Here is a 15,898-nt window from a genome sequence, read left to right as displayed (position 1 = left end):
GAAACTAGCTGAGAATTCAATGGAGAACGTGATAAAATAAGATGGTGAGCTAGCATCCATCAGTCGGCCTCGGCGGGAGGGAGTGACAGAGTGAAGAGTTAAGTCGGAGTGAGCATCTGACAGGCTGAGAGAGAGGGAGCGAGAGAGGAAGAGAGAGAGGGAACAGTTGGGGGGCGTTTCAGCTTCCCAGTGAGAGAGCAAGTGGAGCAGGTTGCTCTGCTCGTCCTCACGTTCTCCACTGCAGCTGAGCGGATGAGATGAGAGGGCACATCTGAGCCCAGTGCAACCAGCGAGGACCAACACCAGAACCACCACCACAACCACCAGAGGCGGCTGACACCTCGACGAACACAGCTCCATGTAAAATAGCAAGCGGTCCCGGACTTGTGTGAACCAGCCACGGTTTGAAAGAGAGCGAGGACAGGTAGACGGCCGCCTGAATTCGGAAGCTATCGGCAAGTGGCGGGTGAGTGAAGTTGTCTGAAGTTGTTTTGTCCCTTATGTCTGTTTATATGTGTTGCCTTGTAAGCGATGCGAGGAAGCAACGGAGGAGAAACGACAGCTTTCTGTATGATGTTTAAGTTGCTGAATTGTAGTCACTTATCTTATTACACATTTTCATGAAAAAAGCTTATGAAAGAAATCAGGTAGCAGGCACGATCACACTAAACTCATGATCCAGCGACTATTTTTATGAGGAAAAGCGGTTCGGACAATTGGTGGATGGATGGATGAGTATTTGTGGGTTCATTGTGTTTGGGGTTTATTTCATAGCAGCTGCTGTTGGGTTTTACTTGGTTTTAGAATTGCTTGGCAATGGTCTCAGGGGTTGCATAGGTGTTTAGAATTTGCCATTGTTTCAGTTGATTACCATTTTCACGTTGATCAGGACACTTTGAGAGCCGGGAAAAAACAATTATGATTTTTTTTCTGTTTCATGTGTTCATGTGTGTGTATGCATGTTTATTGCTGTGTTGTAAAACGTTAGAATAGAATACATTAATACTGAAAGGGTTTTCCTAATATTTCAACCTTCTCTTGTAAGGTTTTTAAGTAAACCAAATATTTAAATGTCGCACGCTCAGTACGGATGCAGGATCATGCATGCAAACTGCAGCCACAATAGCATATACAGTATATCTTTAAATTAATACCTCATGGACCATATCAATCAAACCTAAGTGTTACTGTCTTTACAAATCAAATTTTTTTTGATACAACTCTTGTGAAAGAAGGTGTGAAGGTGTACATATTATTGTAGCTTGTGAGCAGAGTTGTCCAAAATCACAAAGATACTCAACTTGTGGGAATTATTTCCATCTTTGCGTACTTTTAACGAAGTGAGGAAAGAAAATAATGAAATATCACAAATATTTTAAAGTGACACAATGCAATTAAAGCTGTCAAAATGAAGCTAGCTACCCTAAATGTTATTCCCCAGTGTGGGATATGGCAAACGCAACATATAACAAAACTGCATGGTTATGTTATCAACCCTTTCTTCAGGGTGAAGCCAAGGCCACCTACATTTCTCATTTGAAACAAAACAAAAGCAAAATATATTCATTAACAGCTGACATGTCAGTTCATTAACTGAAAAGTGGTGTTTTTGTCATAGATTAACAATTTAAGCATCACCATCAGCACCTTTTTCTAGTTGCTATATGATGAAATGCTTAGCAAGAGAAGTCGGATGAAGCACCTCTCCTGCAGAGTTACAAATGTTCAAACTCATTAGGAAAAACACTTTCTGTGTCAGTTTACGTGCGCGCCGTTTCTCCCCCTAATCGCTGAATGAGTATCGCACGTCTCTGTCCAATTTGTAAACGCCTGCTGTCCCCGATATGTCTCGCCATCAATCTGCACGGGTATCCCGTTCTCTTTCCAGTCTCCCCTCCCTCCTCCAAAAACTGTCCAGTCGCCACCTCCCTCTCGTTCCCATCCGCACTGTCCTGTGAAGGTTATTGCCATCTAATTTGTCAAAGCCAAGCGAGACACATTGTCCGTGGTCACAGCAGGGAGGCTGACATAGGGATGTGGCTGGAAGTGGTGCTGATGTGAAAAGGGAAACAGAGTGATGGGAAAATTGAACTAGCTGTGGAAATAAGTTGAATTTGTCACTATTCTTTTCATACCTATTTGGCCTATTTGTTCGGATCCATCATTCTGTCTTGCAGAGTTTTATTTCCCCCCTCCCGAATGGCATCATCAAGCTGAGACGAATCCGAGCTATTTTTCTCCATCTTTCTTTTGAGTACTACATATGTTAGAATCTCTCTATCACTTCACTCTTAAAGCCCTACAAATCTAAAGTGGGGTACACACGTAGTGGTTCTTAACAGCTTAGCCGATTTTTAAAATGTGAGAGACCCTATGCTTGTTGCCTGAAAACCGGTGCTTGCTGCTCTTATCGGTCGGGGTGTACTCGAGATGATCAACACAGCACAGCTCACACTTATCTCCACCGACAAGTCTGAGTCTATTCCCTCAAAACAGATATCTGTCATAGTACCAAAACTGACCTGTGAGAGGCAGCATGGTTTCACGGTGCCTCCAGACTATCCGAAAATACAGCAAAGAAGAAAGTGTATAGTAAAAGACGAAATAGAAGAAACTAGGCAAACTGTTAGCTCATCTTGCAACTACATCGCGGTTGCAAACACATTTTTACTGTGGTGAATGACTGCTAAGACACGTTTACAAACATAACACAACCAGTTGATCCTGTCTTTGTGGAGTCCGACCGCAGCTCAAGCTTCAGGCCGCTTCCTAATTGGCTATCCACAAAATTCTGTGTTGGCCACACACAAAGATTTGCGATTGGAAATATTGAACAGACTTACTATTGTCAACCCCGACCATTTTCCGAGCAGATCAGAGAGGGGCTAAAAAAAAAAATCACGATTAACATACCCCACACCACGGATCATTGCTCAGGATAATCTTTTAGAGATCTGATAAATGAGTCTTTGCTGACTTTTACTGGAAAGAGGGGCGGGGGTTGTCGAAATTCGGCCTGATTATCGGTATGTGTGTTGCCTGCTTAACTAGCTCTAGATAGAAATCATAAAATGTGCATTGAGAGCAAAATGGGCCAATACGGGGTCTCCCAAAAGTCACTACATCCACTGAATCAAGCTTTTTGTTGATGCTTAGTTGCAGTGCTGGCTTTTCTTCAACCACTGCTCTAGGAGTTTGGTGTTTTCATTAGTGATGGTCGTAGCAGGCCTTCCGCTTCGTGATTTGTGAAGAACAGATCCTGTTTCGAGAAGCTTGCCATAGATTGCGGATATTTGACTACGCGTTGGAGGAGACGGCACAGAAGAACTTCTTGGCACGTGGCAGTTTTGGAGTGCTGCTCCAATGTTAATTGGCAAGCCATGGGTAAGAGAATTAGGGGTGTCCCAATCCGATCTTTGAGATCGGAAATCGGTCCGATGTCAGCATAAAAACAAGGATCGGATCGGACTGGATCTAAAATCTCAGATTTTACCACTGTTATTCAAGCAGTCCCTTCCATGCTCCGCTCTCGCACTTCTTTCTAGCAGCGCCCGGACGGTGTGCAAAGCCCATGTGATCACAACAACATGATCCTAAGGTACAACAAAGTAACATGGAGTAAGAGTGAATGTTGCATGCTTAAAGTTGTGTATTGACACTCCAGTTGAAGTTCACTTGAAAACTGAATAGACATAAAACAATTACACCTACTGAATGTTCAAATACATCACAGACTAAGACAGTTTCTTTGTTTTTGTTCACAAAAAGGTAACACACAATGAATGAAAAACACAATTGACGAGCTAACGAAAATGAGCATCGAACACGCGGCACTTATATTGGTTAAAATAATAAATATTGGCACACAAACGCTGTATTAACACATACACAAAGGCAATATAACAGTACTCTCTGGCATATATTCTTCAAACTCTGAAAAACGAGTTACAATGACAATATTCGATCGTGACTTTCTTTGTTACTACAAGTGTGTGGCTCATTGTGTGCATCACACTGCCTCACGGAGATCAAGACGTGCACAGCTGTTACTTTATGTAATCCATTGGTTAATTATAAATAGGTCAGTTTTTCTCATGCCTACTTTTGCTGATTATTGTTCTGTGTTTGAGTTAATACCACATGATCATGCCTTTTCTAACAGTACATACAATAAAATAAGTAACTTATGTATGATTATTGCTGAAATTGGATTGGACCGATATCGGTATTGGCCAAATTCAAGGCTTTAACATCCCTAAAAAAGAATGATACGCTTACACAAACTGCAAAGCTTGAACTGTCAAATGCTGATGGCCTGAGATCTGGCCAGATGAAAAAACAAAAACAAAACTAACATGGCCAATGGAAGTGTTAAAGTGACTTCTGGGACACTTTGTATATTTCCAGAAATTTGACGTGACATCACTGGCAATAACAACAGCGACAGTTCAATACAATACAGCTAAAGCGACTCAAAGTTGATGTAGAGGGAATGTGCACTGCAAAGTCTGTTGTGTTTACTCAAAATGTGAAGAACCTCTCAGTCAAACACAGTAATGAACATTCATATGTTCATGTCCATTATGAGTCACCACAGTTGAGTACACAATTATTGTTTTCAGTACTACTGTATTGAGTCTTGTCCTCGAACCGTGATGGATCTCTACAATTTCGGATTGTCCATGGATGCCTGGAGCTTTGATTTTGAGTTTTAATATACACTTGACAAACCGGAAGGCAACCAGTGTTCTGGAATGGATCATGTTCTACTTCAGAGGTTCCACTGTTTTTATTTAATTTAAAATGGCTGGAAAGAAACAATCTCGCCCCACAGAGCTCGAGGGTTAGCTGTTTGTTGCTGGGCAGTTTTTTTTTTTTTTTTTTAATAAATGGAAATTGGTCTGTGAGAGCATCAGCAGAGTGCTTACATCACAAGTACAAACTATTGCCATAAAATGCAGATGACACAGGTGGCATTTGTTAACCTTTGCACACACCGCTGCTACTTGTGGATTAACGACAGTTCTTTCACTGCTTCCAACTCATTCACATCTATTTGCCAGCCAATGGAGAACTGAACCAGACTGCTGTGGTCTTGGGTGTTAATTAATAATTTACATAATTCCAGGAAAATTGTTGCTTTTCCTTCCCTTTCCTTAAGTGTTAATTGCACTAAGTACGCCGCCGTCATTACTTGCAATTAGGTAGACCGTTCAATTTGGCTGGCTTTCCATTAGTGTCTGCATCGTCCATCACATACCATTAAGATTTATACAGAAGAAGCCATGCTAAGATGGCAGAAAGCCTCAAACTCTAAAATCACAGTTTACCCTCATTGCTTATTTCAAAAATAGTGTCACTGCTTCACCTACCTAAGATAGAACTATCAACTCTTTTCCACTGTGGTGTATATCAGTGTTTCCCAACCTTTATTGAGCCAAGTCACCCATTTTACATAAGAACACTCAAAACACTAAACAAAAATACTGAAATAATGATGATCAATGTACTCACTAATTTGGTTTGTTTAATTGAAGACAAAGCTGATATATTTGCAGGAAGCCATGACTTTTTCTGTTATGTAAATGGAAACACCTGCTATCTAATGGAAGAGCATTTCATTGTTCTGCCTTTCACTATTACATCACTGTCATAGAAAGATGTACAACGATAAAGGCATTCATTTGTAATACATAATTGAGGATTTTCACACAAATTAAGTGAAATTGGATAATTTCCTGGCTACACTCCTGATAGTCTCTCCCGGCACACTAGAGTGATACAGCACTTTGGCCTCTGTGTCATAACTAAGTGTACTGCCCTGCACACCCAACTTTGTCTGAAGTATTCATTTCAGGACTTGCTATATTTCCATCATTCCTTTTTGTATTTATTTGACCGCAGTAATAATTATATACACACACATGAACAGGCAGTTATCACCTGCCTCATGCAAGTGGTGCCCCCCCCCCAACCACAGACATCTTACCTTGTCTCACACAAAAGTGGTAATACAATATTACAGAGAGAGAGAAGAACAAGGTCTGCTTTCTTATCCTTGTACAAAAACAAAAGATTACAGTATATGAAGTTGTAATTACATAGAATGCATTTTATAAGTGCAAAGGCATACACTGTATTTTTCTAACACATGCATTCCAAAATCTCATTCCAGTAGAGTGGAAGCTTTTATAGACGCAAAGGAGCGGGACAAATGTCTGATTTCCTTCTAGTTTTACTTCACGTTATGGCCTGGCTGTCTAAATACTTTTGTCCACATAATTTATATTGTTTAACATGAAAGCCAGCACAATTGCATGATGCAAACTTGAATTAAATCGCTTTAAGTGATTGCTTGGGTACAGGAGGCTACAGAAATAAGATTTTGAAATCTGAAAGGTATCCGTATGACAGTGGGCTCCCTGTGGAAATACGTTCAATATTCACTCGTTTTTGTTTTGCTGTTGTATGCTATATGTCGATTTAATGGTGCGTACCACTATTTGTGGGATTGTTTCCCCCCCCCCCCCCCCCCCCCCCATGCTGTTTTATAGCCAGCCATACCCAAAACTACGGAGCTCTTGGCAGTTGATCTCTTGACCACACAGCACTTTATTAGCGGAGCAAGGATGAATGTACCGATGATGCTCGTCATACACGGTACTGTGTGAGACCCGAAGCACGTGCTGTGATATGTCTGTGCGCTTCTCTTTTATATACTAAAATAATAAAGAAAGAAAACCAATTAACATGATGACAAAAGAACTGAAAGGAACAGCGGCTTTGCAGTATGCACGGGGCATGGATTGTCTTATTTGGTTGAATGGCTGTAAATTTGACAAATGTGGACTGTAAATCATGATTGTATCACAGAAGCGGGAGAGCAGTGTGGGCTGTTGTTTGAAGCTTGGCATCACTGTGCGCAGACATTGAGTGAAGCGAGAAAAGCCTTAGAGGATCTTAAAATGTGAGCTAGCCGTTTGAAAAAAAGAAATATGTGGAGGAGAGCAGAGTTTGACAGTTAAGAATTTCTCTCCCTTCTGGACCTATGAGGGAAATGGCCCATGTTGGACGATATTGTGGACGTGATCTAAAACTCTTATTTTACTCATTCCATGGTACTCTGGGCACTTAAATCAAATGGAGTCTTTAATTCAGCTCGTAACATATGAATACCTTCTTCGTCCAGTTATGTTTTCTTTGAAACAAGATCTAGACAATACCAATCAACTATCATGCAGTATGTTAATTTATTTGGTATTTAGATTTAAGATGGCTTAAAATGGCAATGAGATCATCTTTCTCCACAAATCTATATTCCAAGAGTATATTCCAAAAATTAGCCAAACAAATAAACCTCTTTGTTTAAAGGAAAGGAAAAAATACAGCAGATTGGCAACGTGGAACAGCAAAGCCCTCAGAGGCTCGTGCTTGAACCTCTTAACTTTCAAATACAAAAGCCACCTGTGACAAAATAGAGTAATTCTGTCGTACTGATATTCATGTGAAAGCAGTCTAGTGACGGTCTAGCAGAAGAAAACACCCTAGCAGAAGATAGCAAAGTTGAGATGGGCATAATAATGATAAATACTAGGAATTAAGTCCATTGTGTGGGACTGATGTTCTTCATGTTTTGAAGAAGTGGATGAAAGCGGTCGGTTGATTAAGTGTCAACTAATTTGCTGTCTAAAGAAGTCAACATGACTTCGGCTATGGGAAGTTGAACTATACAGTACATCCACGCAGATCTCCAGTACAGCCCATCTTCTCCCAACAAAATTATTCCACTCTATGGTATGGTAACAAAACCTCAGAGCTTTCAAAAAGAGATTCCCACCAAAATATTTACAAAAACCTCATAATAAATGTATTAATTTAATAATTTGCTCCGTGGTTGATCAAGGTAACTTAATATAGCAGAGTACAGTGGCACCATCTTACGGGTTTTCCAAGTTATGAGCTGTTGATCGTTTTTTTTTTTTTTTTGCTTTGTGTCATGAGCCAAAATCTGAGGTTCAGATACACTGCCACGTGATGACAGCACAGAACGCCACAACATCTGCCCAGCATCCTGCAGCTCACTCACAATTTGAGATACAGCTTAAATGGGTGAGAAGCTCAGTCACAGAACGATTTTCAACTTCAAATTGGTCCACCACAAAATTTTGCACCGAAAATCTGTCTGGATTCAGCTTTCACACCAACCTGTTTTAGCGTCAAGGTTCAGCGACTACACATTGGTACACTTATGCCAATCAAATATAATTTAGTCAATTCCTCATGCTCATTCCTTGTGTGAAATTTAGTGGTACCTCGACTTATACGTAGCCCGATGATTTTTTTTGTGTCTTTAGTTGTGAGAATAGATGTTTTTTAAGAGCACTAGAGGGTGCCAGAGAACTTCACAACAAGGAGCAGTTTGGCTGATCGTGAACAATTCTTCCAAAAAAGATTCCAAGTGCTTGCTTCCAACTGTTTATTGCCATACCCAGTTGAAGAAACAAAAGACAATTACACATTGTGTAACTAAACCACATAACTTTGTGTCTCAAACCTCTGCTAGCTTAATGCTAACACACAATGAAAAATGCAAAAGATGGGCAAAATAAACTAGCATTGATGTGCTTAAAGTAGCAGCATATGCAGACATAGGATAGAACAATAGTCATAGGAATGTATTCTTTATCTTCTCTAAAAAATGACCAATATTACTCCAGTTTAGGTGGCAATATTCTTCTGTGTTTCATCATCAAATCTACTTGTATTCCAAAAATGTCCATGTATCATTCTGGCCCCTGGTGGCCAGGGCATGCACACCAGACACACATTGATCATTGAATTAATGCATGTAATCATGATACACAAACTGTTTATTTTTTTACATTCTATTTAATTATGCTATTACTGTATGTTTTCATACAGTAAATTACACTACAGTGCTATTACTAGTTCTTATTAAAAAAAAAAAACACTGCCACATATTTTGTTGGTGTTTTTTTTTTTGGGGAGGCTGGAGCAAACTAATGGTATAGCCATTCATATCTAGGGGGAAGTATGATTTGCGATTTGAGTGTTTTGCATTATGAGGTTGATCTCTGAACGAATTAAACCTGCAAGTCAAGGCACCACTCTAGTTATGTTATTTCCACTTTCCAGGATCCACCAGGATGTACTATTGCATCGCCTTCTGATGCCAGCCTGTGTCATGTCCTTTTTTCCTTTTCTTCTTCTTTTTTTTTTTTTTTTTTTTTATATAATACAAGCGCCTGCCTCATGAATCTGGGATTTGCTTGAGGTGTTTTATTTTTAGCCGCCATCTTCCAGTCCTCCCCAGTGTTTAGGGAATCTGGGCAAGCTGCGTTAATGGTTCTCATTAAGGCCAGTCACTTGAATCCAAACTGGAGTTCTTTCGCTTTAAGTGCTGCATAACATTTCTGTTGTTCCCTTCACCCTGCTCACGTTCTTCCACTGACTCTCCGCACATCCCTCAACAGTTAATGTCCTCCCTCATTCTGCTTTCTATTTTCCTCTTCCACCTGGGCAACTGAGAAATAGTCTGTAAAGGTCTTCTGTATCTTTCAACCGTTCCTTCAGATGTGTGCTTTTTCGAGATATTTACTCTGCAAGCATAAATCCCCTGGTGCTACTGTGTGCTTGTAGTTGAAATGTGCGTGTGTGTGTGTTTGTGTACATCCAATGATGCAGTGTTTCAAATGACCTCTGATTCTGTGCTTTTTCCTTTCCTACTGTGAAGTAGAGAGCAGAAAGTTCAGGTGGTGAAGCCCCCTCCAGGTCACCTGTGAAGGATGTTCACATACACAAACACACGACCCCCAAGAGACGCCTTTAGCTGGCGGGTAAATATGCTTTAGTTCTGTTCATACAATAATTGCACTGCGGTGTGCTGGGGACGCTGTTTGATACCTGACTGGCTAGGGATTATGTGAGGCTTTTCAGTCCAACCTGCCCTCGCCACATCGTTTTGGTTCTTATCCAAACGTTCTCCCTTTATGTCACCTTTATAAGAAGATAAGTCAATCTTCACACAAGAAAAATATCCTGCAAAACATGCCCAAAAAACACACATTTCCGTAGACAGTAGGTTTACTGTTGGTTTTTGATAAAAGGGCTATAACCTTATTTTTTTTTGGCTCTTATAGAATAAGTAAAAGGTTAAAATTTGACTTAATCCCTCAAAAAGGAGTCCATATTTACTTTCAAATGAAAAGCTTTAGTGCAGCCTGTCTCCTCCTCACCTAATTAATCTCTCAAACTGTCAACCAAAAAACCTCTCAGAAGGCTAATAAACTGTCAAGTTAGTGTGTGTGCGCGTGTTTGTGTGTGTGCGCGTGCTGAGTGGATACAAGCGTGTACCTCCCAAAGGCCTTTTCTTTGCTAGTGTAGTACAGTTGCAGAGTCATTCAGATGTAGTATTTTACATTTACAGTTGACCTATTCATATTTTCTTTTTACAGTAATTAGATTATATTGCTCTGACTTCTGTATTGTTGTCCTCGAGCTTGGTCACGATCGTATTTGAAAGCAGAAATAATTTGGAAAGTGTTTGACCAAAATTGTTAGTCTGATTTTCAGCACCCGGAAATAACTCCATCACTTTTCACTCTCAGCAAAGGCCAACCAATACAGTGGAACCTCACAGGCTGAACACAGTACACTCTTCGACATTATTTTTCATATTGTATGAGATACATTTTTTTCTTATAGGGAAGGACAGAAATGGAAAAATCAGTTGTAAGTCAAACTGTATACATCAAGACATCTTTATTTAGTGTACAGTAAATCAATTTTGATTGCTATGAAAAACCTTCACATTTTACAATTCTATCCTGTTAAAACAGTTGTTCAACAAAAGATAATTGTGTTCACAATAGAATGGCAAAGCAAGTTTTTTTTTTTTTTTTTTTTTTTTTTTTTTCAGTTTGGCCACATATTAGAAACAACCTCTTTAATACTGTTGAAGCGATGCACATTAGACTTTTGAGGTAACACTTCTAAATCGGACCAGGGGTCCACAGACCAATCAAACTAGCACCTTTATACACATTTGCTTACGTGGTACCTCCATCTGTCGTCCAATTACCACCAATGGCGTCATTAACTTGACATTTCTATCGCTCACACATGGGGACCATATTTGACTCTGAGCACACATGCAGCAATTATAACCGCTCCAATTTTCTCATTTGCATACTTTTCTAGAAAATACCTTTTCTGACGAGCTTTTTCACTTAATATGCAAAACAGAGGTGTTGCTGGCTGGTTTGCAAGATATACCTAATAATTGGCACCACTGAACTTAATGACATTCTTAATGGATGCGACATATGAGCTATTATTGCTGTTTGGTACGGCGAAACCATCTGACCTTAATTCATTCCCTCGTGCCACACGCCACCCCTGTCCTATCATCATTAGTCAACACACTCACCCTAAGTGGGGTCAACATTGTTCATACCCTAGATGACCTTGAAATTGACTGACTTCACATTGGATGCATTGCATGACTCTTTTTAACCCAGAATTGCATTTTGGAAGTAAACATTTTGATGAGCACATTTTAATGTACTGGTCTGTAACTAATTAACTAAACAATTTCGGTGTCGTAAAAAGGTAAAGTATTATTTTGACAGTATGTAGTTAGTGTTATTCAATAAGTGTATCATAAATATTGGAATTAATTACGTGGCTTTAAAGAGGCCACATACACAGTTATTTTTGCTTTTAGGATGACGTTTAACTTGATTTGCTTCGTTTCCACATCAAGCTTAACGGTGTTGTTTTCCACAGTATCGGTGATATAATGTACCTGTGAACATTCTTATTCATCCTGGTCATTTCATTCTCAGGGCAATGAATTGATCGCAACTGGACTGTTCTGGTTGTCTTAGAAGACATTTCGCCTCTCACCATCAGTATACTGTATGCGCATAGGCTAGATAGAAAAGCTTTCGCCTGAGTCTGACTTACTTTTTGACTCACATTGCCCACTGGAACACAAAGTAGGCATTATCAGAACCACACAACACAGAGCTGATAATGTTACCATGAGCCCACAGGCCAAAAGGCAATGAGCATTGGCACCTGATAGAGGCCCTGAAAACACACAACATTGCAGTACGCTTCAAACCCGGCAACACCCTGAAACAAAGGCTGGTACACCCCAAAGACGGGACACCCAATACCTAGAAAAACAATCTAGTGTATGCTGTTGAGGAATGCACTGATATATGTATATACACATTGAGGAAACCAAGCAACCACTGAGCAGGCGCATGTCACAACACAGACGGGCTAACTGCTGAGATCAAGACTCTGGTGTCTACCTGCACCTCAAAGAGAAACTGCATTCTTTTGAGGACAAAAAGAAAATATACTGGACAGTGAAGACAGATGATTTGAAAGAGCAGTGAGAGCACCTGTATTTGTTAAGGTTAAGAATCTCTAAACTGAGGAGGAGGGTTTATACACCACCAATCTCCCACATATATTGCCGTCCTTTTATCCTATCCAAAGAGAATCAATAATTTAGCCCCTAACAAATAACAAACAACACAGCAAGTTTTGGCCCTAAGGTGCCTCTAACATTGTTACAACCGATATTCCACTTACAAAATAATACTAACAATACTAACAAACAATGTTAGTATTTTGCCAAATTTGACTGTACTCAGAAAGTACAACACGTGGCATTGAGTTGTCTGTTTGGCTTCAACTACTAAGTACTATTGTTAGAGCATTCTCAGGGCATTGAATCAATCGCAACTGGCCTCTAAGAAATTAACAAACAACACACCCAGTGTTGGCCCTCAGGTGTCTCTACCACCATTGTTAAAAGATTGTTAAGTGTGATTTCACCCAAACAAATATTATTGGTGGGCAGAGGCCTCTCTTCAACGCATCTTAACAATGGTCGTTTTGCATCCCTAATAGACTGATACCATTTGTGGTTGGGGCGTGCCTCTAACTTAGGAGATCAATAAATACAGTTGTCCCTCGCCATATCTCAATTCACTTTTTGTGGTCTCGCGCTATCATTAATGTTTAAATCATACATATCCAATTTTATATCACGATTTTTCGCTATATTGCAGGATTTTCAATCGCTTTTTTGAACAAACGGTAACAAAAGAAATATGTAACAAGCACATATATAATGTACTTTTCTGTGTAAGAAAAGATAAAATATAGAGGCTACCACCCATTCATATTTCCTGTTCTATAGCTCCAGCTATTGTCTTGACAAACGCAGTGTTACTGTTTCACAATTTCACAAAAGACCTTTTATTGGCAAAACTGTGGGAAGGTACAAAAGCAACATTTTAGATATTAAGATCTAACAATGTTCCCTCATAACACTTCTTCTTTTGAAATGAGAAGACATTTTCAACCTGCTTTGCATGCATCCACATGATTGTTTGGAATGCTGGATGATGCATTACTAGGATCAAGTCGACTGCCAATACCTTGATCATGACACTTTTGTCAGATTTCTGATGCTTTTAGTGTTGCTTTACGGTACACAGTGAATTCTTGTGAAGACATTCTTAAAGTCTACGGGGTGAACAGTCTCTTCTTTACTTTCTCTTTTAATATAGAGACTGTCTTTGTCAAGATGGCTAGTTTCCATCTTCTTCAACACCTAGACATGAGTGTGGCAGTGACCTTCTCATCCAGGCTTCGGAAGAGAAAATGTCAACCTATTCATTATTCTGTGTCGTTGGTGGAAAATATATCTATTATTGTTGAACATATCCATCAGTGGCTCACATAGGGTTGTTCTAAGGTTCTATTCATAATCCCATTCCTTGTCCTTTTTTCACCCTCGCTTTCTGAAATAATTACTCACATCCACCATTGGATCCCTAGCCAACCTTCTATCTGTGCCACAGTGGAATAAGTTGCACGCTTTCTGAATGAAATGTGCCATGAAGAGGCGACTGTTATCTGAGGAAACACCATTTACTGTGCGGCTGTGTGAATGATCAATGCGTTTAGCTCAATTGGCAATACCACGGCTAATACATACGCATCGTTATCTAACAATACCAGTGGTACACAAAGAAGTGACATCTTGATTGAAAATGCAGGCCAGATAACCAAACCTGACATGATTATTCAATTTTTAGTGACATGCATCTAACCGCTATGTTTTTTGACCACATTGAGAAACTTTCTGACAATTAATATGTACTTCTCTGCACTTTTCCTGTTTCCTCCCCATACCTATGAACAATTTAATAGTTCTCTTGATTTTGATGGTGGCATAAGTGCACTAACAAAGGAAGGCGAATGACTTCCTGACAGCTACTAGGTCACACGGCAGTAACTACTGCTGTTGCTGATTAAATTCACCCAATAATTAAGCAGACATCATTGATTCCCCACAGAGAAATAGGGAAATGGAGTGAGTGTGTGTGTGTGTGTATGTTGCCTGTGTGCGTGGAAATGAATGCCACTCTTCCTGTTGCCCCTGCAGCAGTGGGTCAGTCAGATACGGTTAATTTGGGAAATGAGCGGAAGTCGATTTCACTTAAATCGCCAGTGGTGGCTGGACTCATTGATGTTGCATGCATTGTTGACTGGCGTCATTTTCTTGCTCTTTTCAGCTGACAGCGTGACGGGAGCATCTTAGATTATCATTACTGTTAAACATGTAATGTAAAACTACACGCTAATAACTTGCTTAAGCATATCAAACTTATGTAGTTAGTTTTTGTGTGTGCATTTTTTTACATCCTGGATCACAGTTTGTAGTAAGTGCTTAGATGTTTAATCATCAGTGACTATCACTCAAGTCATATGCTTAGGCTGAGCTACGAACACTTTTGAATTCTGTTAATACAAATATGGGTGACTGGTCAACCTCTAATTTGTTATTATATGAAAAAAAATTCCCAAAGGAGATACTGTAATAGAAAACATCATACAAAACAAAAAAATTTGTTCTGTGACCACGCTCGTAACTCAAAACACCCACTCACTTTCAAATCATCTTTCCTCATTGAAATGAATGGAAAGGCCATTAATCCGTTCCAACTTCCAAATAAAAGAATGTCTTTGTGATGAGATTTTAATCAGAAAAATAGCAATGACCTCCTGGGGGCAGTTTAATATAGACATACAGCTATGCATGGAGATGCAGGAGCCGGTCCAAACTCCTCAGTAAGCAGCAGTCATATTAGTTGTTCTATGCAGAGGATAAAGAACATATGCTTTTGAGAATTGTTATATTATCTGTATATGTAAATGTGCTGCTCCAATGTGATTTAATCTCCGTTGCTTAAAGGGTTACAACACAGCAATATCAGTGCTATTTGTTAGCCCTTCCATGGCATTTTACATTGTTTGTTAGCATGAAGCTTAACGGACTTATTTAAAGCAAAGCTATGTAGTTGGTTTAAATGCATGTGCAATTGTCTTTGGTTTATATTTAGTTTGACAGTAAACTTCAACTCGTGTTGGAATCATGAGGTAGCCTGATACCACCTCATGATTCCAACACGAGTCAGAGGAATAGGATTTGATTTGATTACCGATACACATCTTCAATCGATGTACGTTTTCCAATGACTGTGTAACCACTTATTATTTTTAAGACAGTATTTGTAATAACCCATATTACAGTAAATTACAGATGTAAGCTAAAGTGCTCGCTCAGTGATGTGACATTATTGATGTGTCCCGACCTTCTTCAGAGCCACTGCCACAGGCAGATCAAACCCTAGTATCGATGAACTTTGTCATATTCTCTATTTTATTTGGTTTAGGTTTTGTCTCATATGATTCGGTTGATTGACTTAAATTCTGTATGTATTCATTGTGCTAGTTAGAGGAGCTATGATGAGGAGCTGCGTGCCAAGACACAAGCGGTTTATGT

The 15,898-nt window shown here is 39.6% G+C and overlaps 1 protein-coding gene across 8 annotated transcripts in view; it reads left to right on the top strand.

Moving 5' to 3' along the window:
- Positions 1–201: 201 nt before the first annotated feature.
- tnr (tenascin R (restrictin, janusin)) overlaps positions 202–15,898 on the top strand; it is a 174,230-nt gene continuing 158,533 nt past the window's right edge. For all 8 annotated transcript variants that reach the window (XM_061694707.1, XM_061694706.1, XM_061694705.1 and 5 more), the window contains exon 1: positions 202–466. The gene's annotated coding sequence lies outside the window, so the exon portion shown is untranslated. The remainder of the gene's footprint in view (positions 467–15,898) is intronic.

Source organism: Phycodurus eques, chromosome 13 (assembly GCF_024500275.1).
Source record: "Phycodurus eques isolate BA_2022a chromosome 13, UOR_Pequ_1.1, whole genome shotgun sequence".
Classification (NCBI taxonomy): Eukaryota; Metazoa; Chordata; class Actinopteri; order Syngnathiformes; family Syngnathidae; genus Phycodurus; species Phycodurus eques.
Note: the sequence above shows the minus strand (reverse complement) of the source record. Positions and strands in the feature narration are given on the sequence as shown.